This window comes from Apodemus sylvaticus, chromosome 5 (genome assembly GCF_947179515.1).
Source record: "Apodemus sylvaticus chromosome 5, mApoSyl1.1, whole genome shotgun sequence".
Taxonomy (NCBI): Eukaryota; Metazoa; Chordata; class Mammalia; order Rodentia; family Muridae; genus Apodemus; species Apodemus sylvaticus.
In genome coordinates, this window is record NC_067476.1 from 77,158,457 (window position 1) to 77,175,462 (window position 17,006).

Genomic DNA, 17,006 nt, shown 5'->3' on the forward strand with positions numbered 1-17,006 from the left:
CTGGGAGAAGTCAGTGTGCTCCAGTGAATCCAGCGGGCCCCAGCGGGAGCCTTCGGGTGCCTGCTTTGGGATCTGAACAGCCTGGGCAGCAGCACACTGTCTACAAGCAGTGCAGGAGGTAAGCTGTGCACCAGAGGCCAACTGGGAAGGGGCAGCTTGCACTGGTGAGTCCAGCACTGACAAGATAAACTAACACCAGTGAGATCTAGATGGCAAAAGGCAAACGCAGGAACGTCACTAACAGAAATCAAGGCAATATGGCAACATCTGAACCCAATTCTCCTCTACCAACATGTCCTGGATACCCCATCACACCAGTAAAACAAGATTTGGATTTAAAATCACTGGTCATGATGCTGGTACAGGAACACATGAAGGTCATACATAAAGAAATTCAGGAGACAATGGATCAAAAGGTAGAAGCCCTTGCAAGGGAAACACAAAAATCATTGAAAGAAATCCAGGAGAATACAAAAGCCAACAAGGAGGAAATGCAAAAAACACTTAAAGAAATACAGGAGAACTTTGCTCAACAGGCTGAGGTCATGAAAGACGAAACACAAAAATCTCTTAAAGAAATACAGGAGAACTTTGGTCAACAGGCTGAGCTCATGAAAGAGAGAACACAAAAATCTCTTAAAGAATTACAGGAAAACACAAACATGCAAGTGAAGGAGCTAAGCAAAACCATCCAGGATCTAAAATCAGAAGTAGAAACAACTAAGAAAACTCAAAGGGAGACAACTTTGGAGATAGAAAGCCTTGGGAAGAAATCAGGGGACAGAGATACAAATATCAACAACAGAATACAAGAGATAGAAGAAAGAATCTCAGATGCTGAAGATTCCATAGAAACCATGGACTCAACAGTTAAAGAAAATGCAAAATGCAAAAAGCTTGTAACCCAAAATATCCAGGAAATCCAGGACACAATGAGAAGACCAAACCTAAGGATTATAGGCATAGAGGAGAGTGAAGATTTACAACTTAAAGGGCCAGCAAATATCTTCAATAAAATTATGGAAGAAAACTTCCCTAACCTAAAGAGAGAGATGCCCATGAATATACAAGAAGCCTACAGAACTCCAAACAGACTGGACCAGAACAGAAATACTTCCCGTCACATAATAATCAAAACACCAAATGTTCTAAACAAAGAAAGAATACTAAAGGCAGTAAGAGAAAAAGGCCAAGTAACATATAAAGGAAGACCTATCAGAATCACAGCAGACTTTTCACCTGAGACTATGAAGGCTAGAAGGTCCTGGGCAGATCTCATGCAGACTCTAAGAGAACACAAATGCCAACCAAAACTACTATATCCAGCAAAACTCTCAATCACCATAGATGGAGAAACTAAGATATTTCATGACAAAACCAAGTTTACCCAATATCTATCCACAAACCCGGCCCTAAAAAGGATAATAGGAGGACAACACCAATACAAGGAGGGAAACTTCACCCTGGAAAAAGCAAGATAGTAACCTTTCATCAAACCCAAAAGAAGTTAAGCATTCAAATTTAAAAAATAACGTCAAAAATGATAGGAAGTAACAATCACTATTCCTTAATATCTCTTAACATCAATGGACTTAATGCCCCAATAAAAAGACACAGACTAACTGAATGGATACGTAAACAGGACCCTACATTTTGCTGCTTACAGGAAACACACCTCAGGGTCAAAGACAAACACTACCTTAGAGTAAAAGGCTGGAAGACAATTTTACAAGCAAATGGTCTCAGGAAACAAGCTGGAGTAGCCATTTTAATATCAGATAAAATTGACTTTCAACCCAAAGTCATCAAAAGAGACCCTGAGGGTCACTTCTTGCTGGTCAAAGGAAAAATACAAAAAGAAGAACTGACAATCCTGAACATCTATGCCCCAAATGTAAGGGCACCCTCTTTTGTAAAAGAAACTTTATTAAAACTAAAAGCACACATTGCACCTAACACAATAATTGTGGGTGACTTCAACACTGCACTTTCCTCAATGGACCGATCAGGAAAACAGAAACTAAACAGGGACACAATGAAACTAATTGAAGCTTTGGACCAATTAGATTTAACAGATATATATAGAACATTCTATCCTAAAACAAAAGAATATACCTTTTTCTCAGCACCTCATGGTACCTTCTCCAAAATCAACCATATAATTGGTCACAAGACAGACCTCAACAAATATAAGAAGATCGAACTAATCCCATGCCTCCTATCTGATCACTATGGAGTAAAAGTGGTCTTCAATAGCAACAGAAACAACAGAAAGCCCACATACACGTGGAAACTGAACAATACTCTACTCAATGATACCTTGGTCAAGGAAGAAATAAAGAAAGAAATTAAAGACTTTTTAGAACACAATGAAAATGAAAACACAACATACCCAAATCTATGGGACACAATGAAAGCAGTGCTAAGAGGAAAACTCATAGCCCTGAGTGCCTCCAAAAAGAAAATGGAGAGAGCATACATTACCAGCTTAATGACACACCTGAAAGCCCTGGAACAAAAAGAAGCTATTTCGCCCAGGAGGAGTAGAAGGCAGGAAATCATCAAACTCAGGGCCGAAATCAATCAAGTAGAAACAAAGAGAACCATACAAAAAATCAACAATACCAGGAGCTGGTTCTTTGAGAAAATCAACAAGATAGATAAACCCTTAGCCAGAATGACCAAAGGGCACAGAGAAAGTATCCAAATTAACAAACTTAGAAATGAAAAGGGAGATATAACAACGGAAACTGAGGAAATCCAAAAAATCATCAGATCCTACTACAAGAGCCTATACTCAACACAACTGGAGAATCTGGAGGAAATGGACAATTTCCTTGACAGATACCAAATACCAAAATTAAATCAGGACCAACTAGACCATCTAAACAGTCCCATAATGCCTAAAGAAATAGAAGGAGTCATAGAAAGTCTTCCAACCAAAAAAAGCACAGGACCAGATGGCTTCAGTGCAGAATTCTACCAGACCTTCAAAGAAGAGTTAACACCAATACTCTTCAAACTATTCCACAAAATAGAAACAGAAGGAACACTACCCAATTCCTTCTACGAAGCCACAATTACGCTGATACCAAAGCCACACAAAGATCCAACAAAGAAAGAGAACTTCAGACCAATTTCCCTTATGAACATCGATGCAAAAATACTCAATAAAATTCTTGCCAACCGAATCCAAGAACACATCAAAACGATCATCCACCATGATCAAGTAGGCTTTATCCCAGGAATGCAGGGTTGGTTCAATATACGGAAATCCATCAATACAATCCACTACATAAACAAACTCAAAGAACAAAACCACATGGTCATTTCATTGGATGCTGAAAAAGCATTTGACAAAATTCAGCATCCCTTCATGCTTAAAGTCTTGGAGAGAACAGGAATTCAAGGCCCATACCTAAACATAGTAAAAGCAATATACAGCAAACCGGTAGCCAGCATCAAACTAAATGGAGAGAAACTTGAAGCAATCCCACTGAAATCAGGGACCAGACAAGGCTGCCCCCTTTCTCCTTATCTTTTCAATATTGTACTTGAGGTACTAGCTCGGGCAATTCGACAACATAAGGAGGTCAAAGGGATACAAATTGGAAAGGAAGAAGTCAAACTATCATTATTTGCAGACGACATGATCGTCTACCCAAGTGACCCAAAGAACTCCACTAGAGAGCTCCTACAGCTGATAAACAACTTCAGCAAAGTGGCAGGTTATAAAGTCAACTCAAGCAAATCAGTGGCCTTCCTATACTCAAAGGATAAGCAGGCTGAGAAAGAAATTAGGGAAATGACCCCCTTCACAATAGCCACAAACAGTATAAAGTATCTTGGGGTGACTCTTACCAAACATGTGAAAGATCTGTATGACAAGAACTTCAAGACTCTGAAGAAGGAAATGGAAGAAGACCTCAAAAAATGGGAAAACCTCCCATGCTCATGGATCGGCAGAATCAATATAGTTAAAATGGCCATTTTGCCTAAAGCACTATACAGATTCAATGCAATACCCATCAAAATCCCAACTCAATTCTTCACAGAGCTAGAAAGAGCAATTATCAAATTCGTCTGGAACAACAAAAAACCCAGGATAGCTAAAACTATTCTCAGCAACAAAAGGAAATCTGGGGGAATCAGTATCCCTGACCTCAAGCAATACTACAGAGCAATAGTGTTAAAAACTGCATGGTATTGGTACAGTGACAGACAGGAGGATCAATGGAACAGGATTGAAGATCCAGAAATGAACCCACACACCTATGGCCACTTGATCCTCGACAAAGAGGCTGAAAACATCCAATGGAAAAAAGATAGCCTTTTCAACAAATGGTGCTGGTTCAACTGGAGGTCAGCATGCAGAAGAATGCGAATTGATCCATCCTTGTCTCCTTGTACTAAGCTCAAATCCAAATGGATCAAGGACCTCCACATAAAGCCAGACACTCTGAAGCTAATAGAAAAAAAACTGGGGAAGACCCTTGAGGACATCGGTACAGGGAGAAAGTTTCTGAACAGAACACCAATAGCGTATGCTCTAAGAGCAAGAATTGACAAATGGGACCTCATAAAATTACAAAGTTTCTGTAAGGCAAAGGACACCATCAAGAGGACAAATCGGCAACCAACAAATTGGGAAAAGATCTTCACCAATCCTACATCAGATAGAGGGCTAATATCCAATATATATAAAGAACTCAAGAAGTTAGACTCCAGAAAACCAAACAACCCTATTAAAAAATGGGGTACAGAGTTAAACAAAGAATTCTCACCTGAAGAACTTCGGATGGCGGAGAAGCATCTTAAAAAATGCTCAACTTCATTAGTCATTAGGGAAATGCAAATCAAAACAACCCTAAGATTTCATCTTACACCAGTCAGAATGGCTAAGATTAAAAATTCAGGAGACAGCAGGTGTTGGAGAGGGTGTGGAGAAAGAGGAACACTCCTCCACTGCTGGTGGGGTTGCAAATTGGTACAACCACTCTGGAAATCAGTCTGGCGGTTCCTCCGAAAACTGGGCACCTTACTTCCAGAAGATCCTGCTATACCACTCCTGGGCATATACCCAGAAGACTCCCCACCATGTAATAAGGATACATGTTCTACTATGTTCATAGCAGCCCTATTTGTAATTGCCAGATGCTGGAAAGAACCCAGGTATCCCTCAACAGAAGAGTGGATGCAAAAAATGTGGTATATCTACACAATGGAGTACTATTCAGCCATTAGAAACAATGAATTCATGAAATTCTTAGGCAAATGGATGGAGCTAGAGAATATCATACTAAGTGAGGTAACCCAGACTCAAAAGGTGAATCATGGTATGCACTCACTAATAAGTGGATATTAACCTAGAAAACTGGAATACCCAAAACATAATCCACACATCAAATGAGGTACAAGAAGAAAGGAGGAGTGGCCCCTGGTTCTGGAAAGACTCAGTGAAACAGTATTCAGCAAAACCAGAACGGGGAAGTGGGAAGGGGTGGGTGGGAGGACAGGGGAAGAGAAGGGGGCTTGCGGGACTTTCGGGGAGTGGGGGGGCTAGAAAAGGGGAAATCATTTGAAATGTAAATGAATTATATCGAATAAAAAAAAAAAAAAACATTTGCCATGCAAGCCTGACAACTGAGTTTGATCTGCATATTAGAAGACAAAAACATGCATTCACATAATCTGAACCATGAACATTATCATATATCCACACACAATTATACTATGTTAAATCACTTTTTAAATGGACAAAAAGTTACTTAATTTTCTTATCAGATAAGTGAGTGTTACCTTTGAGCATGGTAGTTATGCCTGTTAGTTATAGTCATGCTATTTTGACAAAATGCTGAACAGATGCAAATTAAGGGAAGAAAAGTACATTTTAGTCCATCACTTGAGGACCAGTGATGGAATAGGCTCAATTCCTGGAAGTAGTTTGATGAAAACATTTCCCATGCAAGCCATAACTTACAAATCTTCTACATTCATGCTCTAACATTCAGATCTGCAGAATTACAATGGACAGGAGTGCAATATCTTACTGCTATTGACAGCCTGTTATAAATGAAATGGATCAATGCTTTGATTAAAAACTGGAGATGCAATCTAGTTATGGTTGGCCAATGTGTTTGTTCCTATTGACATTTTCCTATAAACCACTGAACCATTTGGTCAACATGCCAGCCTTCAAGATTAGAGGACAATAATTATGGGTGGTCAATTGATAAGAATTTGCTCAACCATTTTTCTACAAGCCTATCTGAAAGCAGTGCAATTGGAAAGCTCCACCTGAGTGATTCTGAAAAATCACTCTTGGAGTGTGAAACAATTTAGCTTAACATCGTTCAGGAATGGCACATTAATGTGGAACCATGTTCTTGCTACTCTTTAAAAAGTTGACAAACTGATTTTAAGAACAGATTTACAGATCCACAGAGGAGTAGTAAGGCAGGTCCTACATCTTTTCACCGCTAATCAGAAAAATTAATAGAAACTGTAAATCTGAATATCATTGTAAAATAGATTCTTCACAACCTTTCCTGTTTTCTCAATTATTGAAAGAAAATAGAAATTCTTCTGAAGACAGCATTTTGGAACAAATCAGAAATAAGAATTTGGTTTGTGTGTAAAACTGGGAAGTGAAACAGAAAGACAATGCCCCATTGGATGTTTTTAGCTCAGAGTCACCTTTCCATGGGGATACTAAGCTCTTTTCTTTTGCCTAGTTTCCTGTGTTTGATGCAGGTAAGCAGGGTGTCTTTTCTGAGCTGGTGCTATGTCTTTAAATATAGTTTAAGGGTTTCTTCAGAACAGACAGACTTCCTTTGACCTTTCTGAACTTTTCAAAAACAGGTGGAATCTACGTAGCTTCTGGAAGTGTGTATTTCCTTATAGCAATCTCCTTCCAGTGGATTTTAAGGCACAGAAGAGAAGCCTGGAATAAATCAGAATAAAATGAGAGTGAATCAAGGTTCTGAAACAGTATAAGGTGCAGAAGGATAGGAAATTTTCATACTGATCTATACATTTCTGAAACATAATAGAACTTTCTTTTTTAATTTGGCAGAAATTTGTTGTGAGATTCCAACTAGAAGTAAAGTATTTGCTGAATGATGAAATAAAATGCTGTCAATATTTTGGTAGTCAATGGAGTGATAGATTTAAAAAAAAAAGACCACTATCAGAAGACACTATGCCCAGGGAATAAAATACTTTTAGGGAAAAGGCTATCACACAGGAAGAAAGTATCTACAGGAGATCAACTTCCAGTTCTAGACAAAAATTTATTTTGTTATAGAATCATGTACAGTGCATGTTAAAGAAGTTACTTAGTTTATTATGATTATTAACATTAAAAATAGTGATGATGCCTACTGTATATGCTCTAAGATTTGTTATAGTTACGCCATGTTCAATGACATAGTAACCTTCTGCTGCCTAGGCAGCAACATGTAAAACCTTCTGCTCCTTCTCTAGCACCATGTCTGCCTGCATGTCAACCTGCTTTCACATGATGATAATGGACTAATATTCTGAAACTGTCAATCAGGTTTGATGAAATGTTTTCCTTTAAAAGAGTTGCTATGGTGATGTTATCTCTTCATAGCCATAAAACCCTAAGACAGCCTTCAACATTGACATGGAACAGCCTTGGCTTGGAGAGGGGTTCTGAGAGAAGGAGTGTTGAGAGCTTCAAAACAAATCATGGGTCAAAGCTGGCAGTCTATGTTCTGCTTGAAACAGCTTTCTAGAATGCTCTATGTTCTGCTTGAGACAGTTGTCCAAGCAGTTCTCTTTTACTATTCTAAAAATTCTCTGGATAGCCCATCTCTTGCAAATCAAAAGCCCATGCTTTTATTTTACATATCAATTCAGTCATTACCCCAGGTCCCCCTTTCATTATCCCATGCATTAGCATTTCATGATCCCAGCAGCTTGATTCTTAGGAGAAAGCAATCACATTATTTTTTTTAAATATTACAAAAAAAAAAATCAGAGATCTGCATGCCTCTGTTAAGCACATATGATAAGTTATCTGAGGGGACCCCACCCTGTAATTACCATTTCTACCATCATTTCTACCATGCCTGGGCCGAACCTTGTTTTTTCCCAAGCTTACCTCAAACTTGGGAATTCACTTGCCTTTGTAAGTAAGCACAAACAAAAAATTTACCTGGGTGGGATCTTGCCTTTTGATCCCCAAATCTCGTTATCTCCTCCCTTAGTGACTTTCTGACAAGCTGACCCATATTGCAGCTGCCTTTGTTCTTTTAGATCTGTGAAGTCCCTTACACAACTCATATTACATCATTGTATTTTGCATAGTTGATAAAATATATATATTTTCAAAGTCATGTTTTCAGTGTTCTTTGAAACAGGTTAAGGGCTGTCCAGAAGGTCACAGCCTTGTGCCATTTGCTAAAACATAAACATACCCTAGACTCCTGGACTCGTGGTGTCTCTGATTATCATGGAGCCATTAACCTTGGCAGAGGGGGCATTCCTTGAAGGATGAACATGAATATATATACACTATTATGTCAACACTATTATAGCAACACTATTATATCAACAAGTCTTAAGCCCACAGCAACCACAAGGTTGGTACCAACACTTGTGGAGGGTCATGCTTTACTGGTTCTGTTCCAGGAGCAGGAAGCCATGTCATACTATCTGTTATATGGCCAAGTTGGACTTGGCACAACTCAACTTTTAGAACTGACATAGGAACTCCCAGTTGTATGACTCAAGACCAACTTGAATTTTTCTGTGTTTGACAAAAGTGTGTTCTTAGAATAGCTTTCACAAAATTGTATTCAACATTAGAACAGTATAGAAGCCCTGCAGAGGACTCCCACTCTCTTGAAGTACATTCTAGTACTAGGAGACCCAGTTCCCAAGTACATTGCTTCTCCTGGGCTCTATGTTCCAGCAGAATACTTCTGTTCTATCAGAGACCATGCTAGTACTTGAAATGCCAGAAGTTTCCTGCTCTACTGGAGGCAAAATGGGTATTGGTGATGAGACAGGTTGGCATCATGACAGGCTTCATATTGGTAGTTCAGAAGATTAGGCCTAAAATTCCGGACTTGAAGCAGCTAGTTGAAAGTGCCCCACCATCTGGCCTAAGGAAGCAAGGGCAATGGGAAGCAAGGAAACTGGGTCAGCAGTTTCCAGTCAGGCCCAATGCCTAGTAATGGAATGTTCTTATAGATAGAGTAAGACAAAGCCCACCTACCCTGGGATTCTTCAACAACAGATTCCAGCTGTATTGCTTCAAGATGCCTAGAGACAGAGGAAGATAAAGCTCATCCATCCCCAAACTCCAAGGTACTTTAGATCAGGACTGGGAGTTCACTTACATGTCTTTCTATATTGGTTAATGGGAGGCCCCAGCATGTTGGACTTGTGCAAAATCAAACACTCTTTGCGTTTACATACTATTTGAGTCTAGGATGTCACTCTTCAGTGAATTATGGACCCTTACACTAAAACCCTAGGAACCACAGAAACCTTGACTGTAGAAACATAACAATATCTAGAACCACAAAAGCCATGCCAGTTCCCAGAATCTTAGAACCCTAGAGGCAACATGAGTAACCAAGGCCTCTGAGTTCATATATGCCAGGAAAACTACAATGAAGACATACTACTGGGCTTGAAGATTTACTGGAAACTAGAATCATAGGTCTTTCAGGTGAAAAGACAAGAGAGGAAACAGAAACTAAGGGAAAAACAAGCAAAAACTATCCATCCAATAAAACTATAGTCAGAAATTGGAACCTAAACCTATAACGTAAAATCAAAATGACTACAGGCAGCATAAGAACAAAATCAGTAATACCCAGGATATGATGGGAGCACCAGAGCTCAGATAGCCTACTATAGCAAGCCTGGGATACTCAAACACAGTGGAAGCAGAAGAAAATGACTTTGAATTCAATTTTATGAAGATGATAAAGTCCCTTAAACTGAAAATGAACAAATTCCTTATAGGAATTTCAAAAAACGTACAAACAGATAAAAGAAATGAATAAAACTGTTCAAGAACTGAAAATGGAAATAGATGAGATAAAGTAAATACAAACTGAGAGAATCTTGGAGATGAAAAAAATCTAGGTAATCAAAGAGGAACCAGACACACACATCAGCAACAGAATCAAGAGGTAGATAAGAGAATGTCAGTGGTTGATGATATGAGAGAACAAATTGATACAGTGGTCAAAGAAAATGTTACATATAAAATATTCCTGAAACAAATCATCCAGAATATCTGGAGCACCAAGAAAAGATCAAACCTAAAATAATAACAATAGAATAAGGAGAAGATTCTCAGCTCAAAGGCCCAGAAAATATTCTCAACAAAATCATAGAAGAAAAAATTTGTAGTCTAAAGAAGGAGATGTCTATAAATGTACAAGAAGCTTAAGAACACTTAATGGATTAGACCAGAAAAGAAAGTCTTCCTACCACAAAATTAAAACCTAGATGTACAGAATAAAGAATTAAAAGCCACAAGGAAAAAGGGCAAACTAACTTATTACACTAGACTTCTCAACAGAGACTCTAAAGGCTAAGAGTACCTAAACAGATGTCTTATAGACTCTAAGAGACCACAGAGGCCACCCAGACTACTATATGTTGCAGAAATTTCAATCACTGTAGATGGAGAAAACAAGATATTCCATGACAAAATAAAATTTAAACAGTATATACTTACAAAACAGTATATACTAGAAGGAAACTCTAGCCTAACGAGGTTAGTAACACCAATAAAATCACAAGATATAAAAAAATCTAACAGTAGCAAAATCAAAACAATGGAAAACCACACAGACACACACATACAAACATACACACACATACATTTACACAGTAACAGGAATTAATAATTATTAGTTATTAATATTGCTTAATATCAGTAGATTAAATTCCTCAGCAAAAAGACACAGGCTAAAAGGATGGATAAAAAACATGATCCATTGTTCTGCTGCATACAAGAAACAAATCTCAACATCAATCATAGACACTACCTGAAAGATAGGAGTTGGAAAAAGAGTATGCAAGCGAATGGACCCAAATTTCAAACGAAATAGACTTCCAACCAAAATTAATAAAAAGAGATGAGAAAGAACCCTTCAACTCATCAAAGAAAAAAAGCCACACGATAATATCTCAATTATGAACATTTATGCCCCAAATGCAAGGACTCCAGCATTGTTAAAAGAAATATTACTAAAGCTTAAATACAACTTTGAATCCCACACATTAATAGTGGGAGACTTCAACACCCCACTCTCACCGACAGATTATGCAAGTGGAAAGTAAAAGAAGACATTATAAATTAAAATGATCTAACATATTTGCAGAACATTTCAGCCAAACATGCAAAAAATATCTTCTTCACAGCACTTCAAAGAATATTTTCCAAAATTGTTCATATTCTTGGTCATAAAGCAATTCATAAGAAAATTGAAATAACCTGTAGCTTATCAGACCACCACAGATTATAGCTGAATTTCAACACTAGAAACTACCAAAAACCTACAAACTCATGAAAACCTAAAAGCTCTCTTCAAAATGACCACTGGGTCAAGGTGGAAATAAAGAAATTAAGGACTTCCTAGAATTTAATGAAAATGAATACACTACATACCCAAATTTATGGCACACAATGAAAGGAGTGTTAAGAGGAAAGTTCATAACACTAAGTGTCTTTATAAAGATATGAGAGAGACTTTATACTAGCAACTTAACAGCACATCTAGAAAATTCTAGAATAAAATGAAGCAAGCATACCTAAGAGGAGTAGACTATAGGAAATAAACTATGGGATGAAACCAATAAGATAGAAACAAAGAAGACAACAAAATGCATCAAGGAAATAAAGAGTTGTTTCTTTGAGGAAATTAATAAGAAGGACAAATCCTTATCCAAACTAATTAAAAGTCAAAGAGAGTAAATATCTAAATTAACAAAATCAGAAAAAATAAGGGGAACATAACAGCAGACCCTGAGGCAATCTATGGAATCTTTAGGTATATTTCAAAAATCTATGCTTTACAAATTCGGAAAATCTAAAAGAAATATCTCGATAGATAACCACTTATGACATTTAAATCAAGATCAGATATACAATTTAAATAGACCCAAGGAACTTGACGTAGTCATTTAAATGTGTCCCAACCAAAAAAGGCCCAAAGCTAGCAAGAACTCTCACTTGTGTGATCTTAACAATACTGACTTGTGGACACGTGATTTCTGACCATGAAGCCAAAAGTATACAATAGAAAAAATAAAATGCCTTTAACAAATGGTGCTGGGTGTTACCATCAATGTAAGGGAATGCAATTTGATTCATATCTATCACTCTGCACAAAACTCAAACCCAAATAGATAAAAGGCCTCAACATAAATTTAGATACACTGAACCTGATAGAAGTGAATTGGGAAATAGATAACCTTGAACACATGGTCACAGAAAACTACTTCCTGAACAGAACACCAATATTGTAGGCAATAAGATCGACAATTAATAAATGAGACCTCATGAAAGTAAAAAGTTTTTTAAGGAAAAAGACACAATTATGCCAATTAGACATAATTGTAGCTTATGAAAGAGGAAAAGATGTTCACCAAACCCCCATCTGATAGAGAGCTAATTTCCAAAATACATGAAAAATTTAAGAGACAAGACATCAACAAATGAAATAAAACAATTAAAAAATGAGGTAGAGATCTATAAAAAGAATTCCTCTCAACACAGGAATCTCAAATGGCTGAAAAACGAACGCTAAAAGAAAATGTCAACATCCTTAGCATCCAGGGTAATGCAAATGAAAAGGACTCTGAGATTCCATCTTATGTCAGTCAATATTATTTAAGTTCACACAAGTGAGAGTTCATGCTGTCAAGCCTGTGGAGCAAGGGGAATACTCCTCCATAGTTGGTGGGAGTACAAACTTGTATAGACACTTCGGGAATCAATTTGAGAGTTGATCAGCAAATTGGGAATAGCTCTACCTCAAGACACAGCTATACCTCTCTTGGACATATACCCCAAATAAACTTCTCCATCCTACAAGGACACTTGCTCAACTGTGTTCAAAATAGCTTTATAATTAATATCCAGAAAATAGAAACAACCTAGAATAGAGAAAAGAAATGTGATATGTTTACATAAAATACGCAAAAGTATTACACCATTTTTGAAAAGCAGTGACATCATGAAACTTGCAAGCAAATAGATGGAACTAGAAAAAATTATCCAGAATGAAGTAAACCAGACCCAGAAAAACAAGCATACTCTGTACTCACTTATAGGTGGATATTAGCTCTAAAATAAAGGATAACCATGGTAAAGTCCACAGACATAGAAAAGCAAAGTAATAAGTAGTACCCGAGAGAAGATGCATAAATCTCTTTGTGAAGGAAAAATAAAATATACATTTCAGGTGGAGGGAGGGTTGGAGGGAGGGTTGCAGGGAGTGATAAGTGGTAGAGGGATCAGGTTGAGGGAGAGTGGATTAAAAGAGTATTGGGAGAGACAACTGAAAATGGGGGCTCATCTCCAATGATGTAGAAACATCACAGTTGAAAATCTCAGAAATCTAAGATTCCTAACAACAGGGGATATGAAAATTGAACTGAATGATCATTTCTTTTAACCGGGTAATATTTCCAGTGGAGGGATTGTTACACTAATTCAGTCACATACTTTTCAACCTACAATTTGTTCTGTCTACAAGTTGTGCTGAGCTTAAGATTGCACAGCAATTGTGGGAGTGCCCAACCGATTACTGGTCAAACCTGAGACCAGTCATGTCATGTCATGTCATGTCATGATAGGAATCCTACTCCTGATACTGCTTGCTTGGAGTACAGAACCCAGAGGCTGGATTACTCGAAACCTAGGATGGAACAAACCTAGGATTTAACAATTGGTTAAAAATATGACAATGAAATTATGCCTAATGATATTCTGATACACTCATTGATTGTTATCTAACCAAATTGTCATCAGAGAGACTTCATCTAGGAAGTAATGGAAACATATGTAGAGACCCACACCAAAAATTAGCTAGAACTTGGGGAATCCTACAAAAGAGAAAAATGAAGGATTGTAGGAAGCTGATAGGTCAAGGATACCACAAAAAAGCCCATAGAATCAACTAATGTGCTCTCATAGGGTCTCATAGAGACTGAACCAAGAACTAGAGAGCCTACATGGGGCCCATTGTATATATGTTACAGGTGTATAGCTTGGTCTTCTTGTGGGATTCCAAACATTTGAAGCAGGGCCGTCTCTGACACTTTTGTTGGCTTTTGGAACTTTTCTCCGCATACTGGGGTGCTTTGTCCAGCCTTAATAAGATTAGAGGTAACTAGTCTTACTGAAACTTGATGTGCCATAGCTGGTTGATATCCATGAGAGCTCTGCCATTTTCTGGATAGAAGTGTGTGAGGAGTGGATGGAGGTGCACAGTGGAGGTGGAAAGCAACAATGGGAGGAGAAGACAGAGGGTAAACTGTAGTCACAATGTAAAAATAATGAACAAGAAAATAAGTAGGTAAGTAAGTAAATAAATAAACAAAAATTGTAACCACGCAGTGTTGGTGCACGTCTTTAATCCCAGCACTTGGGAGGCAGAAGCAGGTGGATTTCTGAGTTTGGGGCCAGCCTGGTCTACAGAGTGAGTTCCAGGACAGCCAGGACTACACAGAGAAACCCTGTCTCGAAAAACCAAAAAATAAAAAGAAAAAAAATTGTAAATTTTGTGGGAATAAGTGAGACCAATCCATTACAAACTCTCCAGAGTTAAATGATACCTGCTGTGCCCAGACTCCTGATCTTATCTGTTGTCCCTAAGTGGTCAATTACTTACTGTCAGGCATTTTACAGCATCTGTGTGATACTGTTACCAAATACCAAATTGATCAAGTAGTCTCATGATGTTACTAGATCAAAGGGGTGTGAAACTATGAACATAATTGGTATATTCTCCATAGTTTCCTCATCACTATGTGTTGTAAACTTTCCATGAACTTAGCCGATCTTTTTTTTTCTTTTTGAGGGGATCACTCACTAAAGATACCCAAGACAAAAATCATAGACATTAGATTTTCCCTGGGGAGTCAATTTTGGAAGCTGTAATTTTCCACTCTAATTATGAACTGTTTCTCCATGAAAAGAAGAACTGTTCTCCATTTGACAAGGATAATAAAAACATTGCAACTTAATCTTTAAGACATTCAGCCTTAAGGCCTCATAAATGGGGAACAGATGTCCTATGTATTTCATTTTTTTCCTCTAGAAAGTAGTCAATTTATACACAAATCAGAAGGAAAATCTTCACCTGATGGTTTGTGTATCAATCTAATAAACAAAATCAATATACTGATGATGTTCACTGAACTCTTAAGATGCACTAGACTCCTTAGGACCACAGAAAACACCATGGATTTGGAGATATTGCTATCTTTATCCCACTTTATCAAACTCAAGAGTTTCCTGGTGGCACAATTGCTAAACAAATATCAAGCAATATCATCTACATACTGTTTTTGTAAATCAAAGCAACTACCAAACTATCCATGGACTTACAGTGTTTCATTATTAAATTGATTTATACTTAGTGTACCAGAGAAAAATGTAGGACCTTGAACATCTTATCCATAGGTATTCTCTTGCAAATTAGTGAATGCTTATACTTCTAGGCAGCCACAGAAGCTATTAATTAAAGTATACCTATTATTTAGCCTCTTTGACTTATAAGTTTTTCTATTTTGTTTTCTTTTTTATTTTTATTTTTTTATTTGATATATTTTTATTTGCATTTCAAATGATTTCCCCTTCTCTGGCTTCCCATTCGCTGAAAGTCCTATAAGCCCTCTTTCTTCCCCCTGTTCCCCCATTCACCCCTTCTCACTTCCCTGTTCTGATATTGCCCTATACTGCTATACTGAGTCTTTCCATAACCAAGGGCCACTCCTCCGTTCTTCTTGAACATCATTTTATGTGTGGATTATGTTTTGGGTATTTCAATTTTCTAGGCTAATATCTACTTATTAGTGAATGCATACCATGATTGATCTTTTGAGACTGGGTTAGCTCACTTAGTATGATGTTTTCCAGGACCATCCATTTGTCTAAGAATTTCATGAATTCATTGTTTCTAATGGCTGAATAGTACTCAGTTGTGTATATATACCACATTTTTTGCATCCATTCTTCTGTTGAGGGATACCTGGGTTCTTTCCAGCATCTGGCAATTATAAATAGGGCTGCTATGAACATAGTAGAGCATGTATCTTTATTACATGGTGGGGAATCCTCTGGGTATATGCCCAGGAGTGGTATAGCAGGATCTTTCAGAAGTGACATGCCCAGTTTTCTGAGGAACCGCCAGACTGATTTCCAGAGTGGTTGTACCAATTTGCAACCCTACCAGCAGTGGAGGAGTGTTCCTCTTTCTCCACATCCTCGCCAACACCTGTTGTCTCCTGAGTTTTTAATCTTAGCCATTCTCACTTGTGTAAGGTGAAATCTCTGGGTTGTTTTGATTTGTGTTTCCCTAATGACTAATGATGTTGAGCATTTTTTAAGATGCTTCTCAGCCATCTGAAGTTCTTATACCTGAACTTTAGTATAGCATTAAGTTGTTCAAAATATTTGCACTTAAATTCCTATTGCAGGCATTTTAGAATAATCAGGAGATATTATTAACCTGGGTGGAATTTATGTCAAACTTGGAATAAAAACTAATCTGCTTCAACCGATAGAGAAGACTGAACTTATTTTGACTGTTAAATCCCAAGCTTTGCACAAATAGCAGAGCCCCTGTCATATATACTTCTTTCCCTCAAATAACCTTGTGTTTCAGATATGTTTTAAAATCCAATGAATTGAAGGAAGATTACTTTTTCCCAACACACTTTCTTGAGGCAGTTATCATTGGTACACCAACATTCAGTCTTTCTTTCTTACTTCTATCATT